The sequence below is a fragment of the Magnolia sinica genome, chromosome 9 (assembly GCF_029962835.1).
Source record: "Magnolia sinica isolate HGM2019 chromosome 9, MsV1, whole genome shotgun sequence".
In the NCBI taxonomy this organism is placed as follows: domain Eukaryota; kingdom Viridiplantae; phylum Streptophyta; class Magnoliopsida; order Magnoliales; family Magnoliaceae; genus Magnolia; species Magnolia sinica.
The window spans coordinates 28315215-28342696 of NC_080581.1; the positions used below are offsets into that span (position 1 = coordinate 28315215).

Below are 27482 nucleotides of genomic sequence, written 5' to 3' on the forward strand. Positions count from 1 at the left end.
ATTTTCCTAAATTACAAGGATCAATGCTTCAAGAGGTTCATGATGTTGGGATGCTGTTTTTGTCCTTCTGTTGGGAATTTTGAGGACCACTACTTGATGAATTGTCTACACCAGTACGTATGTTATATAGATGTTTCTTTGACAGTGGCCCCTTCTGATTATATATGTCTTTAATTGGGGTAATTAGTAGTTTTGCATCTCACCAAGGATGATTAGGGCAGTAGAGATTTTAGAGAAAGAACATGAGATCTGATAGATCAACGGAAGAACACAGTTAGGGCTAGGAGAAACCTAAAAATTATCGGATGGCTAAAAAAAACCTCAAATTTGTCACTCCCTTAGACCTATATTTCTTTACATTTGAAACAAATCAATATCCAACTTTATGATTCTAAGACAATCCTAATACCATGCCTGGAATTTCAAAAAAATCAATTTCATTACAGAATATAGTTGGACGTAGTGTGAAGCTAGGCGACACTAGATTCTAGTGAAAGCACAGGGAAGCATCTGTTATTTATTTATTTGAAAGGTAACATTACCAGGGATTGAACCCTAGATCACTCACGCACACTACAGTTTCTACCAGCTCATCTACACATTACGAGGAAGCATCTGTTTCAAAATTTTAACAAGTATAGAAAGCTAGGAAGCTGGAGCGCGAGTCTGAAGCTTGATTCCAAGTCGGAGCGACAAGAAGTCAGAGGATCCGGCACCAGGATTTCAGAAAATTAAGAGGATCTTGCACCAAGATTTAAGAAATTTAACTTTTAGTAGTCAAACTTGCCTACAACTAAATGTCTTCCACAACTTCCAAAATATCTTTTTAAAAAAAATAAAATAAAATAAAAATAACATAAAATAAATGAATGGAAACTTTATTATGAAACAAAAAAACAAAAACAGAATATGCAACCCAACATCCATTGGGAGTAATCAATATAGATACTGCTAATGCAAAACATAAAAAAGACAAACTAGAAGTCATTACACCTGTCCTAAATGACGGTACCAAGCACACATAAAACCTCCTTGGCTAGCCTATCAGCCTCAAAGTTAGCTGAATGTACTAGCAATAGAAATGAGACTGAGAATGATGAGCGTACCTCAACCGCTTCCTCAGTCCGATAATCTCCAACGAGGTCTACCATCAATCATCCAATGGATTGTTCCTTGAGTCTCCTTTAACCAACGATGAAATAAAATTGTGATCAATTGCATCTTCAAAAAAAAAAAAGTGATCAATTGCTGGTTTGACACCTGCCTTAGTGAAGTTGGGGTCACAAGTTCCTATTGGGCCAAAGAACTCCAGCATAGTTACACCTCTGCCATCTTTGATAAATCCTCTGATGCTGGCTGGGTTAAGAGGACATCAGATATAAAGTGGGCATTGGAGTTATGGTGCACCGTTGGACAAATATTTGATTTGGGGATTGCACATTGTTGCCCTAATTCCACAATGTCTTTATGCTGGTCATGGACAAGAATGCTTCGTTTCGTAGTTGTTTTTCAAGATTGGGTAGGAAGCTGGTGCGAAGCTTCCAATTTAGAAGAATCCTAGGGATGAGAAATTGATTTGTATGTTTGTTTGCTACTTAAAGCATTTGATGATCTTTATAATAGATTGGGGATAAAGAAATTGAGAAAGATGTATGCGAACTCGAAAAAATGAGAGGAAGGGTTAGATGTATTAAGAGTAATGACTAAAGGGTATTAGTGAAAGGATGGTGAGATTAATGAGAGATGGAGAAGCTATTTCTAGAACTTGTTAAATGATCGACTCTTATAAGAGCATAGGATAAAAGTCATTAACACAAATGACGTCGGATACCATAGATACTTTTGTATCATTGGGATATTTGAAATAAAAGAAGCTTTGAGAAAGACAAAGATTGGAAAGGCCCTAGGACCAGATGGTATATTGGTATAGATTTGGAGTTCATGAGAGATACTAGCTTATTTTAGTTGAAAAATTTGTTCAGCAGTATTATAATATAAAAATTGCTAGAGATGAATGAAGAAAAATTACAATGGTTCCTATTTATAAGAGTAAAGGAGATATGCAGAGTTGCATTAAGCCACAACTAGCATGATATTAAACCTATGAGTGATACTATGAAGCTCTAGGAGAGAGTGATCAAACAAAGGTAAGGTGGGAGATGAATGTATCAGATTTTTTTTATTTTTTTTTTTAAATTTTTTTTATTTTTATTTTTGAATTTATGTCAACAAGGTCAATTATTGAGCCTATTTTCATTTTTAGTTGATGGAGAGATATAGGGAGAGGTGGAAGGATCTTCACATGGACTTTGTTGGTGTAGATAAGCACTTGATATGGTCTGTAGAGAGTTAATCTGGTAGGTAGTGGGAAAGAAAAGTGACTCAAGAAGATATGTTGGACCTAACCCGATTTTAATAGTCTGGGTCCCATTTATTGAACCCATTAAGAAATCGGGTTCGAGTGCTTTAGTTAGCGTTAGGTCACATTGATTGACCCACTCAATTCTAGTCGGTCTTGTTGGGTAGATTTAACTATAGAACCATTATGATTTTTGGATTCCTGGGTAAACATGAGCAACATACCTGAGCGATGGGGTGGATCTCGTGAAAGTTAGACTCACGTAGTGCTCGATTAGCAGAAGCAATACGCTACTTACACACTGTCAAAAAACCAGAGGACAATCAATGAGTACCCGGACCCGTGGATCTGGGTACTTGTTGGATCCGACCCGATTTTAATGGTGCGGGTCGCATTTATTGGACTCGTTAAGAAATTGGGTTCAGGTGCCCGAGTTAGTGTTAGGTCACACCTCCTGTTAAGTCTGATCATACATGTTGTCCATACTGGATTCTCCTCCAGACCCAGCAATTTATCATGTTTGCCTCTTGCAGCTATTCTGGTTGTAGCTGTTTTAGAATCAGATAGCTTAGAATGGTTGCCCCAAATGGGGAGTTTTCAGTAATTTTCTCAATAGGCTTCTTCTAGATTGAAAGAAAATGCTGATGAACTGTTTCTCCAGATACACATGGGCAATCATCAACTGTGCCACCTGTGAGGTAAACATGGGCCAGCTCTTCACAACTACCAACAAGAAGCTGCAGCGAAGATCATTCTGCGGTATTCGGAGTTCTCAAGTTGCGGACAACATGTGCCGAGACTCGAGCATGAAAAATCAGCAGGGTTTTTTTTCTTTTCTCTAGTTCGTCCTCCCCAAAATAAACATGTCTGTATAGCAATGATTATTTAGCAGGAGTTCATCTCCCAATCGTTGTTATATCTATATCTCTATACCACTATTACTTACCGGCAATTCCAACAACAGTAATAACACCTGTAGAATTCACCTCTCTCATGCTAAAGATGCCAAAGGAATGCAGAGCGCATGGATTTTAAAGAGGTTTGCTAGATCCGCTTGCACTTCTACAAGCAGATATGTGCTAACCTTACACGTGCAGGACATCTGAGCCATGTGTCGGGGATGTTTGCTGGCTCCACATGCACTTCCGCAAGTGGATACGTGCTAACCTGGAAAATGTGCAGGACATCTGAGCCATGTATCAGGTGTGCTCTACCATGTACATAACTGTGAGGATGGTTAACTCATCAGTTAGGCCACATAGATGAAAACGGTGGATGGTTTAAACAAGCTCAGCAATTCTTTTCTAGGCTGTCCATGGTTTTAACACATGCATTTGTTTACATGCTGATTTGTCCAGCTCTGATGTCAGGGCTGAGCCATCTACATGATGGGGCCCACCTAATACTTGGATGGGATGTCTACAAAATGTGAGCCCACATGCTGATTTATCATAGGCCTGTGGTTCCAATCCTGACCTGAATGGCTGGTTAACTCATCAGTTAGGCGACATAGATGAAAACGGTGGATGGTTCAAACAAGCTCGGCAATTTTTTTCTAGGCTGTCCATGGTTTTAGCACATGCATTTGTTTGCATGCTGATTTGTCCAGCTCTGATGTCAGGGCTGAGCCATCTACATGGTGGGGCCCACCTAATACTTGGATGGGATGTCTACAAAATGTGAGCCCACATGCTGATTTATCATAGGCCTGTGGTTCCAGTCCTGACCTGAATGGCTTGTGCTTGGGCCTATGATATAGACCCAATAACAGGCTTAGCCCTGATTTAATTCAAATTTCTACCATGAGCTTGGACCATCATTTAGCTCTCTAAATTGTATCTCATTTTGAATAGCCACTAACAACCTCCTCTTTTTTTTTTTTTCAGTGTTTTTTCCTTTTCTTATTTGATAGAGTGGATTGTTTTTCAAAGATGTGACCAACATCTTTCTAATGGGGTAGCAGTCCCTGGAAATGCCTACAACAATGGTAAATGTCCATGCAGATTTGACCTTGTTAGTTTATAGGTTTATAGCATTATACCAAATGGCTCAAAGTAATTGTAAATTATTACTTATCAGTGAAACAACACAACACTGCACTCGATGTATTGAGGTTCACATTTTTTCTCTAACTTTCTTGTGTAGTTCGAAGTCTGATCCATGACGTTTTTGTTTCACTCACCAAGTTGTTTTACTGTGAATCAGATGCAAGTCAGCATGGCATGTGTACCAGTTGCAAATAAGAGACAAAAATTTACAGTTTTAATATGAAGAATCATGGTACCAATGAATCAGTGTGAATAGAATCAAAAGATCAAATCCCAAAGGCAAAAAAGAGTTAAAGAACTTAGCTGCATAATCATTATATCTAGGTAATTCTTCCACTTCAAATCACACTTCAAACTCCTGCTCCAACTTCTGCTTGCCAATCTTAGATCTTGGACCCAAAAAATGAGCCTCTCAACTTTTTCCTTTTGTGGCCCTAGATGAATCATGGGTTAGCTAGATATTTTGGTCCTAGGCCTAAAGTGAGATTACACATCTCATGGTCGAAGTGGATTCCAAATACACATCAAGGTGGACCCTCAAAAATCAAGGGTGACCTCTTTTCTCCCGTGTTCAAATTGGAAGAGAGATGTCTACCCTTGATTTTTACCAGGCCCACCATCATTATATGATACCGACTCCAATCGTTAGATGCCACACTAAATTATAGGCATAGGGCCCAAAAATGATAAGGGCCATACGTGATTCAGGTGGGCGAATTTTAACACTGCTACTGTGTAAAAGTTAACTGAAATTTGAAGTTTGATATGATAATATTGATTAGAGATATGCTATGCTGTTATGACACTGATAAGTTAGACAAGCTGTGTTTCCTGGTATACATTGGCATTGATACCATTGCTGATAGAGTTGAAGATGCATGTTACACATTAGTTGACACAGTAAGTTGGCTGCAGGGCTAAACATTTTGTTTACTGTGGCTGCTGGGGCTTCTGTTTGTATTGCCTTCAGCTTGACTAATCTGGAGCTTCAAGTCCCTTCTGTATTTTGGGAATTCCATTCCCCGCTTCTGATGTAATGAATATAGTCGTCTTCTCGGAAAAAGAAAAAGAAGATAACTTGATAGTTGTCTAAGGGGCATGCAGCAGTGATTCTCTCGACCTTTCTGGAATTTCATCCAAAAGGATTCTGAGAAGAACGAAATGGTAATTTGGTTTAACCAAAAGTCCTATGTGAAGCAAAAAAGACATTAAGATGTTCTATCTTTTCCAATTTGTTTCCTTCCCCCACCCAATCTGGAAAAGATTGGACTAATCAAATCCAATTCAAGGAGCGGCCAACATGTAAACAGGCCGTAATATGTACATCTTGTTGGTCACATTTTCTTTTTATGTAGAATCTCCTCACTTATATCCTCCATGTATTGTTATAATATATGTAGGAAAGATGGTAACCATTAGCCTTCCAATTCTTCATGAAGTCATCATAAAATGGAAAACAAGAAATGTGAAAATAGAGGGGAAAGATATAATATATATCAGAAGTTTATTAATTTGCCAGAGTTTCTTTCTTACCTCAAAAGATTTGTTTCTGACTGTTCTCCATGCTGAATATTTAATGCCTTTATTTCTGTTCAAAATGTTACAAGATTGTTAATGCTCCCGGCAGGCATTTATAGCTACACCGGGAAAGTCTCTCATTGTGGATGAATATGGACAGGTTAGAGAGGGAGGGAGGACCCACCTGGCCCAACTCTAGTTATAGGTCTCTTTAGTCCAACTTCAAGTAAGATAGTTGCAATCTGGAGCCCACTGTATCCTAACAGGTAGAGAAATTATAATCTAGTTTTTTGCAGTTTATTTCAGGATGCCTTTGCTTCCAATAGAAAAAAAGGCAAAAATGCTCAACTTCTCTATTGGATATGGGAAAGCCTATGTTAGACTGGCCCGTGATTAGAAGGTATGCATACTCTTTATAGACGTACATGTGGCTGCCTGTGGCCAGATTCAGCTTTGCACGCATTTTTTCCCTTGCATTCTTTATTTTAGTATTTTTACCTGAAAATGAATGCTGGTTTGATACAACATAGCCACTTTCAAGTCATGAACTGTTTGTCAAAGCAATTAGTTAATAGCGCAATTTCCTGTTGTTTTTTAACTTTTCTTTCATTTTCTTTTCTTTTTTTCCAGTGGCACTACTAAAGAGCATGGAACTAACGAGGTATGAAATAATTAATGAAGATAAGGAAACCATTTCACTTTTGAACTTTGTTTTATATTTATTTTCCTTACGGGAATTGTACCTTACATTAGGCAACAAACATGCCAGATTGGCATGTGGGTTAGAGTCTCGACCTAAATGGGTTGGGCTTAGGCCTAATATAGACCCACCAACGGGCCTAGACTTAATATAAAATGGGTTAGCCTCAGGCCTTGGTCGGGCTGGTTTGCAGGTTAACTGACCCAACTTGCTTTCGTGGTAGTTCAGGCCAAACTATTTGGGCAGTGGATCAGGTTCGAGCTAGAAACATGTTCGTTTAAATAAATAGGTTGGGCTTGTGTGGAACCCTACCTGCCCACTATGGTTATTAATGGGTTGTGCCAGATTATTCAGCTTGGCTCGACCCAAAAACCAAAAGAAAATAAAGAAAAGTATGGATAAATTCATTGTCTACACTCAACTCAACCTGATTTCTTGAGTCCAATTTATTGAACCTGAACTCGTTAAAATTGGGTCAGGTTTGTAGGTGGAGTTGATCGGTTACCCATGGCTTCGGGTACCCATTGACATCCTTACTGACCTTAATGCAACGAGTGACAAACGGGTCAGATTTGTATAAGGGGCCAATATCAACCTTTTTAAATTAATGGGTTGGCTGCTTTTGATTGCTAGCTCATCTAAACTAGCTTTGAATTTTAATGGATCAAGTCTAGGTCCAAAACTTGAAGTAGATTCTTAAATGGTTGGGTATGAGGATCTCCTAAACCCTACCCGACCAAACCCAACCCAACCCGACCCAACCCATCCTATTTGCAACTCTACCCATTGGGATTTTAGCTGCTATGGGCCTAGCTTAAGATTAAAATTCAAGCCCTTTTGTTTTTTTCAAGCGGGCTGATTTGGACTGTACATTATCCTATAAGCCTGCCCGTCTAATTAGTGTTTGAAAGCTATGAGGTCAACCTCATGGGAGTTTCCCATTAGGCTGAGCTTTGTGGACCCACCGTGATCTATGTTGGACATCCACAGCATGCATTTGGTGGGTCCCCTCTAGGTTATGATATATCATAAAAATAAACCGTATCCGGAACTCAAGTGGGTCACACTATCTGAAATTGCGAGAAATCATGCCTAAAACATTTAAAATCACTTGTGTGGGGCCCACCTGAGTTTTGTGTACGGCTGAAACTTGGTGTGACTTCTTACCCATGCCGTCCCTTTTCTCTATCATTTTAAGGATTGAGCCCAAAAGCTCAAACGGGCCACACTAAATGGTAAGATTGGGTTGCATTGAATGCACAAAGCATTAAATGCAAGAGCTATCTGTGGTGTGGTCTAGTCGAGTGTTGGATCTGCCTCATTTTTGGGCTCATCTTAAAATGATCTAAGAAAAGGAATGGACGGCATGGATACACATATACATCACAATGCCCCCCATCTGCCCATTCGTAGCTAGAGCCTGGCTGGGTAGCATCCATTTCTCAAAGGCTTTCAATAACCATTATATTTGACAAGGGAAGTTGGGTTGGCTGGGCGGCTTGGGTTAGCCGCGAAATCCACCCCCACCATCAGGTCTGCCATCCCATTTTAGGTCCAGGGCTCAAAACTCGGCCCTATCTATGATTCAAGTAGACTAACAGGGTACATGACAATACTCACCCTTGAAATTGTTTCCCCTTATGTGAGCCATTTGAATCACATATGGTTCTGATTTTTGGGCATGACAGACCCAGCTTCTGTTAAGAAAAGGTACTCCGGTGATACTTTGTTACATTAATAAGGTTGCTTATTAAAAACCTTTTTGAAAACGGTATAAAACGTAAAAAATACATTAGTGAGGTGGTATTTTGTAAAATTCCATATATAAAAGAATGGAATTTTATAAGACGCCCACTCTTAATTTTTGATGGGGTTTACCATAGTGTGTATGTGGGATGCACTCTGACCATTAGATATATAATCCCACCTTCTACTGGCCATGCACTCAGACCATTACATAAATAATCCCACCTTCTACTGACCATTAGATATATAATCCCACCTTAGGCTAACGACCAGTAGATATATAATCCCACCTTCTACTGACCATTAGATATATAATCCCACCTTAGGCTAACGACCATTAGATATATAATCCCACCTTAGGCTAAAGGGAAGAAAAACAAGCTGACTGTGAATTAATCCCACACCAAACAAACTAATAATAGACAGATGTGAATCCTTAATTATTTTTTCAAGGCCCGCCGTGATGGTTATATAAATCCATTCCAACCATTAGATGCAACATCAAAATCTAGACTCAACATCTAAAATTCAGGTCCATCCAAAATTTAGCTAAACCACATAAGGGAAAAAAAAATAGAGGGTAAGTGTTGCCTCTACACTATTTCTAATTGTGTTGTTCTCCTGAACCGTGGATGAGGCTGATTTTTTTCACCTTGGGCCTCACATGGGTTGGCTAACTTGTTAGTTGGGGTGAATTTCACATAAACATCACCATGGGCTCACCCAATTTTAATTATATTCTTAATTGAATAAAGTTAAACTATGGTCTGCCCAATAAACATGTTATATTCTGAAAAGGTATAAACGTATTTAAATCTAATGAGATGTTGGTGAGGCCAATGGCATAGTAATCTAGCCAGTGAGAGTTGGCCCTAAATACATATAACTTTATTATTAAAACTTTATAGAGTATTAAATAATAAGATATAAGACTTGAAAGGACCCAATCTCAACAACAGCCTGTTGACAGCCTCAGGGAATATATGCCTATGAAAGATCTATGCCTATCTCCATTGATGCATGTGCCCTAACCATTTAATGGGTGGACCTATTTGATTTTTGGGTCAAAGCACTATATGTACATGTGACGCACTTGACACTACCTGTACGGTTTGGTCAGTTTGGTTCCATGGACAATTTGGCCTTGTGCATGTAGGGTCCAAAGGAGTTGGGTTGGGTTAATAATGAGATTTTTGCAAAGGATGTGGGTCCCATGGCTTAATAATCCGGCTATTATGGGCCTGTTTGGATACAACTAAATAAATTACTTTTTAACTTATTTTAAATCATTGAGTTACCTTTTAACACTAGTTAATTTGGTAAGCACTATCATAAAAGTAACTTAATGCTAAAAGTTACTTATTTTAACAAAAAAAAAAAATTCCTTTTATAATTTTTTTTGACATTTACTTTCCTACTTTTTCTGATTTGGCCACAGTGCATATCAAAGCAGCCTTTCTCTCACTGCCCTTATTAAGGGAGGCAAACTGTCCCTGTCAAAGGTGGGGCCCACACGACGGACAGGCTACATCAAAGTGTGGGCCATGTGATGAGCAAATGGGACTATTTACTAATGGCTGAAATTATCTACTTTCTCTTGCCCATGTGATGAGCAAATGGGACTAATTTTTACATAATGCGATCCTCATGGTGGGGCCAACCTATTTGTGGGGCCCATGTTGATGAATGAGTTATATCTATGCTGTCCATATATGTTTATTCGTTCAAATTTATGGTATAATCCGTACTGTAGAACAATGAGACGGATGATGCTCATGGTTGAAACCTTTCTACGGCTTGCCGTGATGTTTATCTGCATCTAACCCGTTCATGAGGTCGCTACGAATTGGATGAAGGGTGAAAAGAAAAGAAAAAAAGAAAAAAAAAAAACAAAAACAAATCAGATTGATCCAAAACTCCTGTTCTCCTCAAGATTTTTAATGGTGGCCCTCCAATACCTACTCTTTCCTATGTTATGGTCTATTTGAGTGTTTAAGCTGCTATATTTTTGGACCCATGCCCTAAAATGACATGGAGAAACAGAGGAATGGAAAAGATATAGAGTATACATTATGGTTAGGGCTGTCAACGAGCCAGGCCTGGGTAGGTCACTCCTGGAACCAAAAACGAGTTCACAGTTCCGGGTTTGATCACCAACAGTTTGTATTCTATGATTACCTACGAAACAAGGGAGGCCTTGAAAGGCGGCCCATATTTAAAACTATTTCAGCGGAGCCGTCGGGCCAGCCTTATTGAAAATTCTGATTTTTCAGGATCAATCCTGGCCCATTGACACCCCTAATTATGGTGGACTGGCTCTAGGGAAATCGGCCTCTTTTGATACTCTATGATGCATGGTACGTAGGCACTTAGAAGTTACCTATACATTATTTTAAATATAGCATACTACTATTAAAATTAAATGGTCCAAATTATGGTAACCAGTGTAAATGTATCATGAATTAGAAATCAAGCTTATCTGATGACCTGACCATTGGATTGGTGGAAATTTACTGGACATTAGAAAAACGAAAACTATCCAACAGTGTTCCACAAACAAGCGTCCAAGTCCACGAATAAGAGGATGGGATTGTTACGAAAAAGAAATCTGATATTGCGACAGTGGAAGAAAATCTATTAAGTTTTATTTAAGTTAATATATGCCACGTGTATAATTCTGAGGGCTTGTGTATCCAACTTATCATGCAACCTGAACGAGTAACAAATAACTGGAGGTTTGCTTTTTTCCCTATGTTAGACTAGCCTATGAAAGTCTACGACTCAAGTGGACCACACCACACACAGTGTTCGAGTTGTCGGTATCGCTACAAGCTTCGCTGGCCATAGATAAAGGTATAATATCGTTATCGCCGACAATATCGCCGATAATCGGAAATGCAGGGAAAAAGGGAGAAACATAGAGAAAATGGTGGAATTTTTTAGTGAAACTTCAGGACATGCCTAAATACACATATTTACATATTTAGGAATGAAAAAATTACAAAAAAAATGCATTAAATAATAAGTTTCCATTTAATGGGGATCAAAAAGCATGCGTTGTCGTAAGAAATTACTCGAATAGTAACCAAAATGAGTTTATATAATACAAATGCAAGCTTACAACAATTAAGAGATGCAAAAGTAAACGAATTAAAAAAAATACACATTTCTGGCCATATTTCATCCCCACATGGAGTGATGAGTTGACTCGTAATCATTATCCGGATCCCGTGGCAGTTGAGAGTAGTACTGTTGCCCAACATGTTGGCAGTACTATTCTCAGGTTATCCTCTGCTCGTACCAATTGAGGAACTCTCTTATGTATCTTTAATAGTCATCCTCTCAAAACTATACGAGTACGCTTAGACATGGGTATTGCGTGGCATACATCGACGGCATTTGCTAGGGTGCGGAGGGAACGGATCAAATCCAACCCCGACTCCTTGATAGTATTGCTGTCAGTCACACAAGTACCCCGAATATCCTCCTGTTAAAAAATTATATTTCGATTGCTTATACCCATGGGTAGATGAGCATGATTGAATGTCAGAGCTGTCATGACCATACTCGTAATATCCCCTATGAGCATAAGGTGGGACAGAGGTGGAGCTCCCCTAATATGAACTTATGTCCATAAATGACAAGATGCGTGTGCGAGCATCAGCTACGACGCGTCCGTCTTTCTTTTTCAAATGACGTTCGAATATATATGTGGGCTCTGATGCTCTCATCCTGGATGGTGGACGAGATCCATAGTCATTGTCCTGAGTGGCATGGTCAAAGCTCTGCTCTCAGTGAACTGGCCAACGGATCGTTAGCTTTGAGCCGTCGTGTACCCCCCACCACTGTTATCCCCATCCCACTAGCACCACTTATACTAGTGTCAGTGTCGTCATCCCCTCCCTCATCACTGTCATCGTTGTCATCCCCAGGACCAGTGTCGAGTGGGGGTTGAGTCTCATCATCATCATCACTCACTACGACTTGATGATGAGGAGGGGGCCATGAAGATGCTTCCTCACCCTCATTGGAACGTGCCGAACTCCTCACCAAAGGATCAAAGGAGTCCGTATCCGCCTTCTGTTGGCTTAGTACCTGATTGACATTGATACCTAAAGACGCTGCTCCTTCGACTACCTGTGGAGCAGGGCCTCCCTTCGCATCATCTAAATAGGCTGATTTAACCCACTTATAAAATGGGTCCTCATCATCATCACTTATCTATGCAATGGTACCTATAGACAACAGGTCCAGTGGGTCCAGATTTACCTCAATGTATCGGTCTACCCGCAACTGCCTCTTTAACTTCATATTGTAGTAGCAGTAAATGAGCTTCTGTAACTTCTCATATACCAGCTTGTTCTTCTTACTGATGTGTATGAGTGACCATGTGCTCCAATTCCTCTCACACGGTGAAGAGAATACAGTCTGTGCGAGAACACGGACTGTCAATAACAACAGTGCCAGCGTGTCGACTCCGTACATCGCCCACCACTCACCTATATATCCATGATGAGCTTATTTTAGTTTAAAGTTTAAACGAAAAATGCAATTACCTAATTATGTTACCATACTCACACGACATCATTGTTTCAGTCGATGCTTTTACTAGTGCAGATGAGAACGTATCCCTAACATCCTTAAACTGCAATAACTGTAAACACGGATTCACAAGTCATTATTTTTAATTACCCATATTTTTAGAGGCTATAAGGAAGAAATTTTATTGCATTACCTGATTATCAAAATCTGTTTGCGCTGTCGATTCTGGGAACAATCGTTCGAACACATCGTAGACGGCCATCGTCAAATAGTTATTCTCATGGAGCCGATGTTTATAATGAAATTCGGGATTTAGGTAGTATGCTGAAACTCAAATATTAGTTACTTAATTGTATTAACATGCGAACAGAAGTGATGCTTAAAGTGCAAATGCAAGTGATAAAAAAGATAGGTAAACGTAATAAATTTACTAGATTGGTGGAGTGGATGCTCGAGAGTCCCGGTCCATCGATAATCGATGATATTGATCACCCACTGGTACGAACCGGGGATTGTAGTCATTATCCCCTCTATCATAATTCTCATAAGCTCATATATTGACCCCATTGAAAGCCACATCTCATTATCTACAGCTCGTCGGACCTTATAGATCGGATGCAGGATAGAAACGACATTGTGAACTCTATCCCAGAAGGAATCGGAAAGCACCATCTTCAAAATGTTCTTTGCACCCTCAGTCCTCCTCTGATTCCACTCGAAGTATCTCTCAGATTTGAACAAATTTCTGAGACTCACGCAGTGCCTGTATAAGTAGTCGAGTGCAATGAAGTTCGTAGCGAACCGTGTCGCGCTTGGTCTAACGATGTCCCCTTCACAATACTCACGCATTGTAACCAACAACCATGAGTGATTGTATATAAAGTTTGTCACTCTCCTCGCATCCTGGATGGTCCTCCTAATAGAATCCATCTGGCTTATCCCCTCGAGCATTAAATCAATGCAGTGTGCCGCACACGGGGTCCAATAGAGATTGTACTTCCTCATTAATTTCTTCCTCGCCTTAACGAATGCACTGTCATTGTCCGTCACAACTTGGACAACAGTTTGAGACCTAACATCTCTAATCACTCCTTTTAAGAGATCATATATGTATTCGTGATCCTTTATTTTGGTTGATGCATTAATGGATTTGAGGAAAACAGGCTACCCTTTACAGTATACCATGAAATTAATAATAGACAATTTCATGGGTCCTGTCCACCCATCACACATGGTTGTCACCCCATACTGCTTCTAGTTCGGCTTGAGTCCATGTACCCAAGCCTTCATCTCCTCGTACTCCCGATTGAGGTAGATGCCAAGAATCTCCTGTGGCGTGGGAAGCTTCACGTCGGGCCCGGCATGCTGCACCTCCTCAATCATATTTTTGAAATGAGGACTAGCTGCTGCATTTGCTGGTACATGGCTCGAGATGAACCACCTAGATATAGCGCCCCCCCACTTTCTCCCTGAGCTCCTTGTTCCGCATATTTTTTAATCTCTTCTGATTAACGCCTGCAATAGGGGCATCTGTGACACGAGCACTTTGCGTGCGTTGTAGGTCATGCCCGTTGCCTCCCTCAAATCATCTGCTACTCCCACCAGCCTCATGTTGGGACGTCCCAAACGATGGCCTACTCTCATCAAACTGTCTTTTTTGCTCCCCCTCCCGCTCCCCCTCCTACTCTGAAGCCCGAGACTCACGAATCACTTATCTAAACTCCCTCCTATTTCGAGCAGTAATGCAGTCATTGGGATATGCGATCCTCTCCTCGTCGTCATCATCTTGCTCGTCGATAGCACTAGGCCCCGTCCAGCGCCTCGTAGCTCCTTCCTTAGATCCCTCTCCCAATCTTTCTGTTGCAGCTTGTGTGACTTCGCTTCAGTCAACACTCTTCTCATCTTCTCTCTCACTGACCTTATTACACTTGGGTAGTCTTTCATATTCTCGTATCCCCCTGTCAAATGTTCCTTTAGCCTAGACACACCCCTACTTTGTATCACTTGGCCACAATAATTGCATATGACTCCATATTTATTCCCCTCCACAAGTCGTCCATGTTTCCACCCAATATCCCTTGCTCCTCTTTTTTCTGATCTAGACGACATTTTGCTCCCGATCAATGCTATATACAAATACAGCGAAACAAATTGCATATAACTCCATAATGAAGGACGGATCGGATCGAACATAATGAAGCATATACAAAATTCAGGTGGACCACACCACATGATTTTTTATTTTTTATTTTCCCTATCATACAATTACTATTGTTTACTATGGGATAGTCCACCTGATAACTGTCAGGCCCACCATGAATGTATACAAAATAAATACATCAAAGTCGGCCACATCACAAGAAACTCTTTAGGCCCACCATGAATGTATGTGCTTTATCCACACAATCCATCCGTTTTACAGCTCATTTTAGGGGTTGAACCCAACATTAAATCATAAACAAAGTTCCAGTAGACCACACCAAAGAAAACATTGGGAATAAACAAATGGAGAAAATAGATCCAGCGCGCTAAGTGCATGGAAAACACCTTCCTATGCACATAACCTATCTAGACCCTCCATTAGCTCCATTCCATGCTTCTCCTATTTATATGAAAAAATCACATCAGTCTAATGATCCTATCCATTCATCATTGGACCTATGATCTATATATGCATTTCACTAATGAGATGGCTTGGTTCATCCAATCAAAATGAAATTTCCAAGGAAACTTACAAAGAGAGGGTGGAATCTAATGGACGGTCCAGATGGAGATTTGTATACTAACGAAATCCAAATGCAACCTCTGCTTGGGATAGCTATTAAGAAAGAAATGGGATTATCGTAGAGAAGACATACTCCAGTGCTCTCCGAGACTACAAGTTACAGTGCGCCTAGTTGTACCGGTCGTTCATCCATTTTGGGAGATCATTTTAGAACAAATTCCCAGAAATAAATCATATCCAAAGTATAAGTGAACCACCCCACAAATAGCAGTGGGACAATGATTGGTATCATTAAAATATTAATAGGGCCCACAATAATGTTTATTTTCCATCCAATCTGATCATTAGATCACATGGACCTAGATGAAGAGGAAAAACAAATATCATGTTGATACAAAACTTTTGTGACCCCAAAAAAGGTTTCAATGGTAAATGTTCAATCCCCTACTGCTTTCTGCGGTGTGACCCACTTTATATTTGGATTTGTCTTATTTTTTCGGTTCAAGCCTTAGGACGGGCTCACCAAATAGAAGGACGGTTGGGATATTACACATACCTCATGAAGGGACCCACAAAACCTGGTGACGTAAGCACACCAACCAAGTATGTGGTGTACACCAGCTAATCTGTTTTCAGAAACGGATTTCCTGGGCTGTGCCTAAGGAAAACGGATTGGCTACTCCGCCTGCCACCAGCCTGGTGGGTGGTGGTCGGTGCTGTGGGCCCCACCATGATGTATGCGTTTCATCCATACCGTTCATCCAGTTTTACAAATCATTTTAAGGCTTTATCCAAAAAATGAGAGGGATATAATCTCAGGTGGACCACACCATAGGAAAACAGTAGTGATTGGATATCCATCATTAAAATCCCCCTAAGACCTACCGTACTGTTTATTTGACATCCAATCTATTGATTAGGTCATACGGACCCAGATGAAGGGAAAAAACAAAGATCAGCTTCATCCAAAAATTTTATGGCCCCCAAAAAGTTTTTAATGGTCGACGTTCAATCAAAACTGTTTCATGTAATGTGGTCCACTTGAGATTGGGATATACTTCATTTTTGGTCTGTTTCATGTAATGTGGTTCACTGTTGGTATCACCCTATGATCAACATGATTATGAATTTCAGCACCTACCCAGGGTGGATCATCACCACGAATATGGAGTTGCCGTAAGGCCTCCGTCATGTGATCAATGGCAGCCCACAACCCTTGCATGACTTGCCGATTTTCTCGCTGCGCCGCTTTGAAAGTCGTCGTTGTTAAAGGTAAATTCCCTTGAGCATCGTCCATGGGAGTATTGCCTAACCCGTCGTTATAAGTCATAGATCCAAGGAGAAAGCCTAGTATGATACTAACAGATGCAGGTATAGATGTGATGAGGTCGAGCACCATCTTTCTCAAGGATAACTACTCCGAATCCAATGAGTTTCTTTGGACTCCACACAGAGATGCCTCGAATCCACAAGGGGAGAAATAATTCTGAAAATAAATTGATTGATTATTGTCTGATATGTATGTGTCCCTCTTACACCATTAATAAAGAAAAAAAAAAACCGAAATTCGTAATTACCAAAAATAGCAAAATTCTAACTTTAATAAAAATTCTAATTCTAGTAAAACTCTTCTAAATCCTAATTTCTAAAAATAAAAATTCCAAATAAAATTTTACTAGAAAAGTCCTAGCATGATTACAAGTTATTTCTTAAAATAATAATAAATAAATAAAACTCTTTAAAAAAATATTAAAAAATCGAAAATACTAAAAATAGCAATTTTTTTTTCCTTTAAATTTCATTTTTGAGTTGAAAGTGCGCGTTTTTAGCGAAATGAACAGACGCGACCCACGTTGTGGGTCAGTTCACCTCAAATGGCCCAATTCAATAATGATTGATTGGTTGTGCATCTCGTAATGATACATGGATCAAAATTTATGGCCAATTTACATTTCACTTTTTTTTCTTTTTTTTTTAAGAAAGACGTTTCTATTCATTCACAAAATGAGCCGGGTTACATTTGGGCATGCCTAGAAAAAAGAACCGAGCAAGCCTATCGTGATCACAAAAAATAGAAAACACAAAACGCAAAACTCTAATTACAAATGGTTAAGCCTTGCCATCACGACCTCTAATCGCCCCCAAACCCACCCTATCCAAGAAGAGCAGACCCCTAACATGTTGCGGCAGCTTTGCAACAGATGAGAAGAGACAGGCTCGTTGGGTATTGCTCCCAATCCAGGCCAGAGCGTCGGCTGAGAAATTGGCCTCCCTGAAGATGTGAGCAATGCGTGATTGGCCCAACATCCTGAGATTTTGGATCCTCTTGAGCCATTAGCTCCACTTCCATCCCGGACATGAGTTGTCATTCAGAATGTCCACTATAAGTTGCGAGTCGGATTCAATCTCTACCTTATAGAGCCCCGTTGAAGCCAGAGGGATAGGCTGTCTAGAATGGCCCGAATCTCCGAACACGTGTTTGTACCTTGCCCATACGGAGCGGAGAAAGCAAACATAAACTCACCTTTATCGTTTCTGCAAATCCCCCCACCGCCTGAGAGCCCTAGGTTACCCCTACATGAACCTTCGACATTAATCTTGACCCATTCGCAGCGAGGCTTGATCCAGCGCATAACATTCGTTTGAGCATGAATCTAAGATGTAGAGACCGAACCCGAATTCCTGCACACGGCTGACGAGGTCGGCTTTTGGGCCGACCTTACTCCATTTCGATCAGAAACATACCTCAGCCACCAATCCACCTTAGCAAACAGGGTGAGAAAGGAGGCCGTTTTGCTGTCAAACCTCGCAGCATTATGGGCTTTCCACACCACCCAATAGATTAAGAAAGGGGCCAATCTCTCCGCATCTGATATCCTTTGTGAAGCAGAGTATGCGCTCTTCCATCGCGCAATCTGAATGCTGAATGAATGAGCGGGCATAATTAACAGTTCACCTTCTTTTAGTCCAACCATGCTAGGAATATATCTATGCAACATCGTAAATCAAGATAGGGCATTGATTCTGTCCATAGACTTACTTTTCAGTGGGTAAGGAGAAGATAGGGAATGGTTTTTTTTTTTTTTTTTTTAGACTTGACTTAATTCCAGATGAAGTTGGGCAACTAGATTTAGGGCATGCTCACCATGCGCAACTGGATTCAGGCTAGGATTGTTTGGCACCATCTCTACTGTCAGATCTAGGATGAAGGAAGCTTATCCTCCCGAATGTGTGGTTGATTTACATAGGCCATCGGTTTTCTTATTTCAGCTTTTAGTAAGTGGTTGCATCAGTCTCGCTGCAAAGACATTGACATGTCCATCCAATTCTACAATCTATCCCCAAACAATTTATAGAAAATTTTTAATGAAAAGAAACATGTAATTGAATATTTTTATTAGTAAGATATAGGTATTGATGTTGACTCAATGGAATGATTAAAGCTGGTAATGGACCAAGCCGGGACTAGGAAAAATCAACATTTTGAGTAGGTTTGCTCATTGCCGTCCGTTATCATCTATTTTGACCACTAGTTGGATTGAAACTCCACTAGGTGTTTAATCCACCAGATATTGCTTGTGATATTTGGGACTCGTTCCTAGCTTTTTATGCTTTGAATTGGTGTGATCTTTGTTGTCAGAAGCCTATTGCCCGATGCAGTGCTGTGGAGTCCACCGTGATGTATGTATTTCGCATCAATGTCATTCATCCATTTTGCCAGCTCATTTTAGGGCAGGAGCCCAAAATTTAAGCAGATCCAAAGCTCAAGTGGACCACACCACAGGAAATGATGGAGATTGAACACTCCACCATTAAAAACTTCTTGGCAGCCACAAAAGTTTTAGATCAAGCTGATATTTGTGTTTCCCTTCGTCCAGGTCTATGTGACGGTATGGACAGGTTGGATGGCAAATATGCATAAGCATCAGGACGGTCATAGGAAGGTTTCAATGGTTGGTGTCATATTCCCACTGTTTCGTGTGTGGGGTGGTCCACCTGAGTTTTTTTTTTTTTTTTTTTTCCTTTTTTATAGACTTGACTTACTTTCCATATATGATGAAGACTAGCATGAGGGCATGCTCACCATGTGCAACTGGATTCGGGCTATGATTGTCTGGCACCATCTCCACCGTCATATCTAATTAAGATGAATGAAAAGCTTGTCTTCTTGAATGTGTGGTTGATTTAAACGGGACATGGGTTTCTTTGTTTTGGCCTTTATTAGGTGGTTGCATCAGTCTCACTGTAAAGATATGGACATTTCCATCCAATTCTACAATCTGTAGCCAAACAATTTAATGAAAAGAAAAATGTAATTGAACATTTTCATTAGTAATATGTAGATATTGATGTTGAATCTACGGAATGATTAAAGCTGGCAATGGACCAAGCCTGGCTTAGGAAAAATCAACATTTTGATTAGGTTTGCTCATTGCCATCATTATCAGCTATTTTGACCACTAATTTGATTGAAACTCCATGCGGTGATGGGTGACCTGAAGGCTAGTTTTGGTGATGCAATATTGCTTATGTTGCATTGTAGGTGTTTAGTCGACCAGAGACTACTTGTTTTCTTTGGGGCTCGTTCCTGGCTTATGCTTTGAATTGGTGTGATCCTTGTTTTCATAGGCATAGGCAGCGCAGTGGGGTCCACCGTGATGTATGTATTTTGCATTAATGCCATTCATCCATTTTTTCAGTTCATTTTAAGGCATGAGTCCAAAATTCAAGCAGATCCAATGCTCAAGTGGACCACACTACAGGAGATGATGGAGATTGAACACAAACTTCTTGGTAGCCACAAAAGTTTTAGATCAAGCTGATATTTGTGTTTCGCTTGTCCAGGTCTATGTGCCGGTGTGAACAGGTTGGATGGCAAATTAGCACAAGCATCACGGCAGGTCATAGGAAGGTTTCAACGGTGGCTGTCATAATTCCCAATGTTTCCTGTGGTATGGTCCACTTGGATTGCTTCTTTTTTGGCTCATGCCCTGAAATGAGCTGGAAAAATTGATTGATGGCATTGATATAAAACACATGCATCACCACGGTGGCTCTCACGTTGGAAAGGGATGGGCTACTCCCCCTGCCACTAGCCAATGGCTAGTAGTCGGTGCTCTATGGGCCCCACCATGATGTATGTGTTTCATCCTTGCCGTCCACTCATTCATTCAGATCATTTTATGGTATGAGCCCAAAAATGAAGTTGATCCAAATCTCAAATCGACCGCAAAGTGTTGATTGAACGCCTACCGTTAAAAATATTGTGGGGGCCACAAAAGTTTTGGATCAAACTGATATATAATTTTTTCCCTTCATACAAGTCTTTATTACATAATTACTAGGTTAGATGTCAAACAACCATTACAGTGAGCCCTAGGAGGTTTTAATGGTGTACATTCAATCACTACTGTTTTCCCATGGTGTGGTCTACCTGAGATTTAGATCTAACTTATTTTTGAGATCAAACCCTAAAATTATCTTTCAAAATGGTTGGACGGCGTGGATAAAACACATACATCATGGTGGGCTCCACATAGCACCCACTACCTTCCACATGGCTGGTGGCAGTGTCACTAGCCAAACACTTGTCCAGCTCTCACATAGAGGTGGGCATCGAGCCGAGTCGAGCCGAGGTAGGACAAGCTCAGCTCGGCTTGTCCATGCTATACTTGAGTTCGAGCTCGAGCTTGAGCTCGGCCTCGAGCTCAACATTGAAGCTTGACTTGTTTGCCAAAGCTGTTGAGTTGAGCTAGTGGTTCAAGTCGAGTCGAGTTTACCTCGAGTCGAGCTTTTTGGGTGAGAGAGTGATGGATTCTATTCTTGATCCTCCTCCATTGATGAAAAATTCAAAAATCTTAGGAGAATCAAAGCAAAACCTAATGAAAAAATTAAACAAAGCTTCGAATCGGATGAGGAAACCTATAAGAACCGATCTATTCTTGATCTTCTTCCACCAACAGAAATCCAAGTACTACAAAAGAAACAGTTTCTCGCCCAAGTAGTAGATCTCAAGAGATTGAAATCATACTATTGTGGAGCTGAAATGAAAACTGGTGGTGGTGGTCCGGGCGGGTGTGTGACTGGCAGTGGGTAGAGAAAGAGAAGAAAGGAAAAAGGAAAGGGGGTGCGTGCGGTCCGGTACAGACTCTAAGGTTTTTTTTTTTTTTTTTTTAAAAAATTTTTAAAGTTAAAACTTAAAACTTATATATATATATATATATATATATATATATATATATATATATATATATATATATATATATATATATATATATATATATATATTAGGGAAAAGGTACCATGCGCTCGACCTCACGAGTCCGTCCCTTGTGGTGGGCCCCACCGTGATGTGTTTCGAACATCTAACCCATCAGTCAGATGCACCATTCCATTGTGGGCCTAGGTCTCAAAAATCAAGTCAATCCGTGACTTTTGTGGGCCACACCACATGCAGAAGTGGGGAGGGGCCGTGCACCATTAAAACATTCATAATATGTTTTTTGGGCCCACAGAGATGTGGTTTGAAAATCCAGACCATCCATTATGTGTGTCCCACTTGCATGAGGGTTCAGACCAAGTTTCAGCAGCATTCAAAACTCAAGTGGGCCCCACCAAGTGCTTTTATATGTTTTAACGGTGTTTCACATGATTTTAGATGGTATGGCCCACCTGAGTTCCGTATAAGGCTGATTTTTGGGATATCCCATAATTTAGAGGGTACCCATCAAATGCACGGTGTTGATGGTCGACATGCATCATGGTGGGGCCCACACAGCTCGACCTCATGGGAGCTAATCGTGAGGTCGAGCGCACCGTCCTATGAGGTCGAGTTGTGTGGGCCCCACCGTGATGCGTTTCGAACATCTACCCCATCAGTCAAATGCACCATTCCATCATGGGCCTAGGTCTCAAAAATCAAGTCAATCGGTGACTTGTGTGGGCCACACCACATACAGAAGTGGGGAGGGGCCGTGCACCATTAAAACATTCATAATCATTTTTTAGGCCCACCAAGATGTGGTTTGCAAATCCAGCCCATCCATTATGTGTGTCCCACTTGGATGAGGGTTCAGACCAAGTTTCAGCAGCATTCAAAACTCAGGTGGGCCCCACTAAGTGCTTTTATATGTTTTTGGCATGTCTTCACATGATTTTAGATGGTATGGCCCACTTGAGTTCCGTATACAGCTGATTTTTGGGATATCCCATAATTTAGAGGGGACCCATCAAATGCACGGTGTTGATGGTCGACACGCATCATGGTGAGGCCCACATAGCTCGACCTCACGGGAGCTTATCATGAGGTCGAGTGCATAGTACCTTTTCCCATATATATATATATATATATATATATATATATATATATATATATATTATTTAATATATTTATTAATTGAGCCGAGTCGAGCTCGAGTTCGAGCTTCGAGTCGAGTTGAGTTGAAATGCTCTCTGGTCGAACTCGGCTTGAACTCAACTCGAGCTTCAAATAATTAGCTTGACTCAGCCCGAAACGGCCATTCAAGTTGGGCCAATCTGAGCTGACTCGAGCCGAGTCGAGCGAGTTTTTCGAGCTAGCTCGACTCGTAAACAGCCCTACTCTCACATGGTGGGGTTACTAGGAAATCTACATTTATTATGTATTGAACTTCTACGAGGTCGGACGCGGATTGTCTCCAGCTGCAATGGGGATAAAATTTGAGTGGCGACCGTGATGTACGGGTCTTATCCACATCGTCCATCCATTTTTTCGTATCATTTTAGGGGATAAGACAAACAATTAGGCAGATCCAAGGCTCAAGTGGACCACTCTAGAGGAAGCAGTGGTGATAATGATTCTCACCGTTGAAACTTTTCTACGGTCCACCGTGATGTTTATTTGCCATCCAACTTATTCATAAAGTTACCTAGATGTGGATGAAGAGAAAACACAAATATCAACTCCATCCAAAACTTCCGTGGCCCTCAAGAAGCTTTCAACGGTAAGAGTTTAATCCCCATTGTGTAGTCCACTTGAACCTTGGATCTGCCTTATTTTTTGTTTTATATTCTAAAATTATACAAAAAAAATGGATGGACGGTGTGGATAAGAGCCATACACCACGGTGGCCACTCAAAGCTGCTGAGACAGGCGGAGGTAGGACGCAATCCGCCCCCCTAAGAGTCTTGGGTCCAAAGCAACGGGTGGATCCCGAAGTTTTTCCTACTTACCTAAGGGTATTTTGAAATGGTTGGGGAAGATCCGGTGGTGTAGATATTCAATCTAACATAGTCTAACCATCAACACTATTCATGTTTGATAAAGTTTGGTTTGAACCATTTCACCATCCGAAGCGGGGAAAACTATTTTCATAACAATCAATTGATACATCTTTATTTTACATGTAATGTGAACAGATTGCTATATCGGATCCTCAGGGCCGAGGCGATTGGCACTGAGAAGTTTAAAACCATGGGTGGAGATAGGGTATGGTTTCTCCGTAGCAAAACTTGCTTTGCAAAGTTGTCGAAACGGCATGGCTTTTGTCCATAGACTTACTCTTTCAGTGGTAGGAGAGAAGATAAGCCATGACTTCTGTAGCTAGACTTTACTTCCTTGTATGTTAGATGAAGACCAGTGTATGGTGAGACAGTGCATCAGTTTTCTCAGTAGACTCGAATGTCTTTTCACATGGGACGAAGACAGTGATCGATCCAATTAGAAAATTCTTCTCCAATGGGCCAAGTTACAATTCACATTCTTTTGGTCAACCAATGTATCTATGCTACATCTTACATCAAGACAGGGCATTGTTTTTTTTTTTTTTTTTTTTTATTAGACTCAACTTCATTCCATATAGGATGAAGTTGGGCAACTAGATTTAGGGCATGCTCACCATGCGATTCAGGCTATGATTGTTTGGTACCATCTCTACTGTCATCAGATCTAGGATGTAGGAAGCTTATCCTCTTGAATGTGTGGTTAATTTAAATAGGCCATCGGTTTTTCTTATTCCCGCTTTTAGTAAGTAGTTGCATCAGTCTCGCTGCAAAGATATTGACATGTCCATCCAATTCTACAACTGCAAAGATATTGACATGTCCATCCAATTCTACAATCTATCTCCAAACAATTTATTGAAAATTTTTAATGAAAAGAAAAAAGTAATTGAATATTTTTATTAGTAAGATGTAGGTATTGATATTGACTCAATGGAATGATTAAAGCTGGCAATGGACCAAGCGGGGACTAGGAAAAATCAACATTTTGAGTAGGTTTGCTCATTGCCGTCCATTATCATCTATTTTGACCACTAGTTTGATTGAAACTCCACTAGGTGTTCAATCCACCAGATATTGCTTGTGATGTTTGGGGCTCATTCCTAGCTTTTATGCTTTGAATTGGTGTGATCTTTGTCATCAGAAGCCTATTGGCGGGAGGCAGCGCTGTGGAGTCCCCTGTGATGTTGCATCAATGCCATTCATCCATTTTGCTAGCTCATTTTAGGGCATGAGCCCAAAATTGAAGCAGATCCAAAGCTCAAGTCGACCACACCACAGGAAATGATGGAGATTTAACACTCCACCATTAAAAACTTCTTGGCAGCCAAGAAAGTTTTAGTTCAAGCTGATATTTGTGTTTCCCTTCGTCTAGGTCTATGTGATGGTGTGAACAGGTTGGATGCATATAAGCATAAGCATCACGACGGGTCATAGGAAGGTTTCAATGATTGGTGTCATAAATCCCATTGTTTCACATGGTGTGGTCCACTTGAGTTTTGGATTGCTTCTTTTTTGGGTCATACCCTGAAATAAGCTGGCAAAATTGATTGATGGCATTGATATAAAACACACTAGTCTTCTTGGTGTCCGCGTTACCAAGGAATCTGTGTTTATTACGTATTAAACTTGTAAGATTCTTGGGATCCAAAGCAACAGGTGGATCTAGAAGTTCTTCCTACCTCTCTAAGGGTATTTTGAGATGTGGGGTTGATCTAGTGGTGTAGATATTCAATCTAACGTATTCTAACCATCAATGCTATACATGTTTGATTTGGACCATTTCACAGTCCTATCAAAGTTTGGTTTGAACCATTTCACCATCCAAAGCAGGAAAACAAAAGTGCCGATTAAAGATACACCACACTGCACCATGCTATGATCCCGACCGTGGCTCCCGCAGTTGCATGAGGTTGCTCACATGGCATACTCTTGTTTTCAAATATAGAGGATTAGTGAGAAGTTTTTATATAAATGCTTAGTTTTCTTAATAACTTTCTAACATATGACAAAACTAAACATAATTAAGGAAAGTGGAATAACAAAGGTAAAAAATGATTTTATTTTATTTTTCTACATTTTTCAAATCTTACTTTTTAACCATTTTAATTCGACAATATGACGGTGCAAATATTCGATTTAACATGTTTTAACGGCCAATATTTATTAGAAAGTTCCACCCATCGAACTTCAATTTCCCATGCTAATCAAATGGTTGGGACCATCCCATCAAACTTTTATTTGGACCATTTTACCTTCCTAAGCGGAGAAAACGTTTTTTTATGGCATCAATTGTTTCATTCATTGGGTGGAAATGAGGGCATACTTTTCAAACGGAAGGAGATGGGGCATTGGTTCTGTCCATAGACTTACTTTTCAGTGGGTAAGGAGAAGATAAGGCATTGTATTTTCTTTTTTTTCTTTTTTTTTTTTTTCTGTTCTTTTTTGCAGACTTGACTTCTTTCCATATAGGATGAAGACCGGGCAACTAGATTGAGGGCATGCTCACTACGCGCAACTGGATTCGGGCTATGATTCTGGCACCATCTCTACAGTCTGATCTAAGATGAAGGAAGCTTGTCTTCTTGGATGTGTGGTTGATTTAAACAGGACATCGGTTTCTTTGTTTTGGTTTTAATTATTAAGTGGTTGCATCAGTCTCACTGCAAAGATATTGGCATGTCCATCCAATTCTACAATCTGTAGCCAAATATTTTATTGAAATTTTTTAATGAAAAGAAAAATGTAATTGAATATTTTTATTAGTAAGATGTAGATATTGACGTTGAATGTATGGAATGATTAAAGCTGGCAATGGACTAAGCCTGGGCTAGGAAAAATCAATATTTTGAGTAGGCTTGCTCATTGCCGTCCATTATCAGCTATTTTGACCAGTAATTGGATTGAAACTCCGTGCGGTGATGGGTGACCTGAAGGCTAGTTTTGGTGATGCAATGTTGCTTATGATGTATGGTAGGTGTTTAGTCCACCGGATACTGCTTGTGATCTTTGGGGCTTGTTCCTAGCTTATGGTTTGAATTGGTGTGATCCTTGCCTATTCACCAGAGGGGGAGCTGTGGGGTCTACTGTGATGTATGTATTCTGCATCAATGCCATTTATCCATTTTTCCAGCTCATTTTAGGACATGAACTCAAAATTGAAGCAGATCCAAAGCTCAAGTGGACCACACCACAGGAAATGAAGGATATTGAACACCCCACCATTAAAAACTTTTTGGCAGCCACAACAGTTTTAGATCGAGCTGATATTTGTGTTTCCCTTCGTCCATGTCCACGGCGGGCATAGGAAGGTTTCAATGGTTGCTGCCATGACTCCCACTGTTTCCTGTGGCAGGGCCCACCTTTCGACTCATGCCGTGAAATGAGCTGGTAAAATTGATTGATGGCATTGATATAAAACACATGCATCAAAGTGGATCTCACGTGGGAAAGGGATTGGCTACTAGCTAGTGGTCTTTGCTCTGTGGGCCCCACCATGATGTATGGTATGAGCTCGAAAATTAGGTTGATCCAAATCTCAAATAGACTGCACAGTGTTGATTGAACGCCCACCATTCAACAATT

General features: G+C 40.4%; 1 long non-coding RNA gene across 3 annotated transcripts; it reads left to right on the forward strand.

Annotated features, from left to right (window-relative positions):
- Nucleotides 1-26741, forward strand: LOC131254782 (uncharacterized). 3 transcript variants are annotated; one of them, XR_009175869.1, is made up of 8 exons: nt 1-113; nt 3021-3787; nt 4246-4346; nt 4565-4731; nt 6086-6151; nt 6232-6325; nt 6556-6586; nt 26370-26741. It is a non-coding gene; the product is annotated as an uncharacterized LOC131254782 (long non-coding RNA). The 3 variants fall into 3 exon arrangements; XR_009175871.1 differs by lacking the exon at nt 26370-26741 and adding an exon at nt 9810-10109 and having other exon boundaries at nt 3021-3181; XR_009175870.1 differs by lacking the exon at nt 26370-26741 and adding an exon at nt 9810-10109 and having other exon boundaries at nt 3021-3135.
- Nucleotides 26742-27482: the final 741 nt, after the last annotated feature.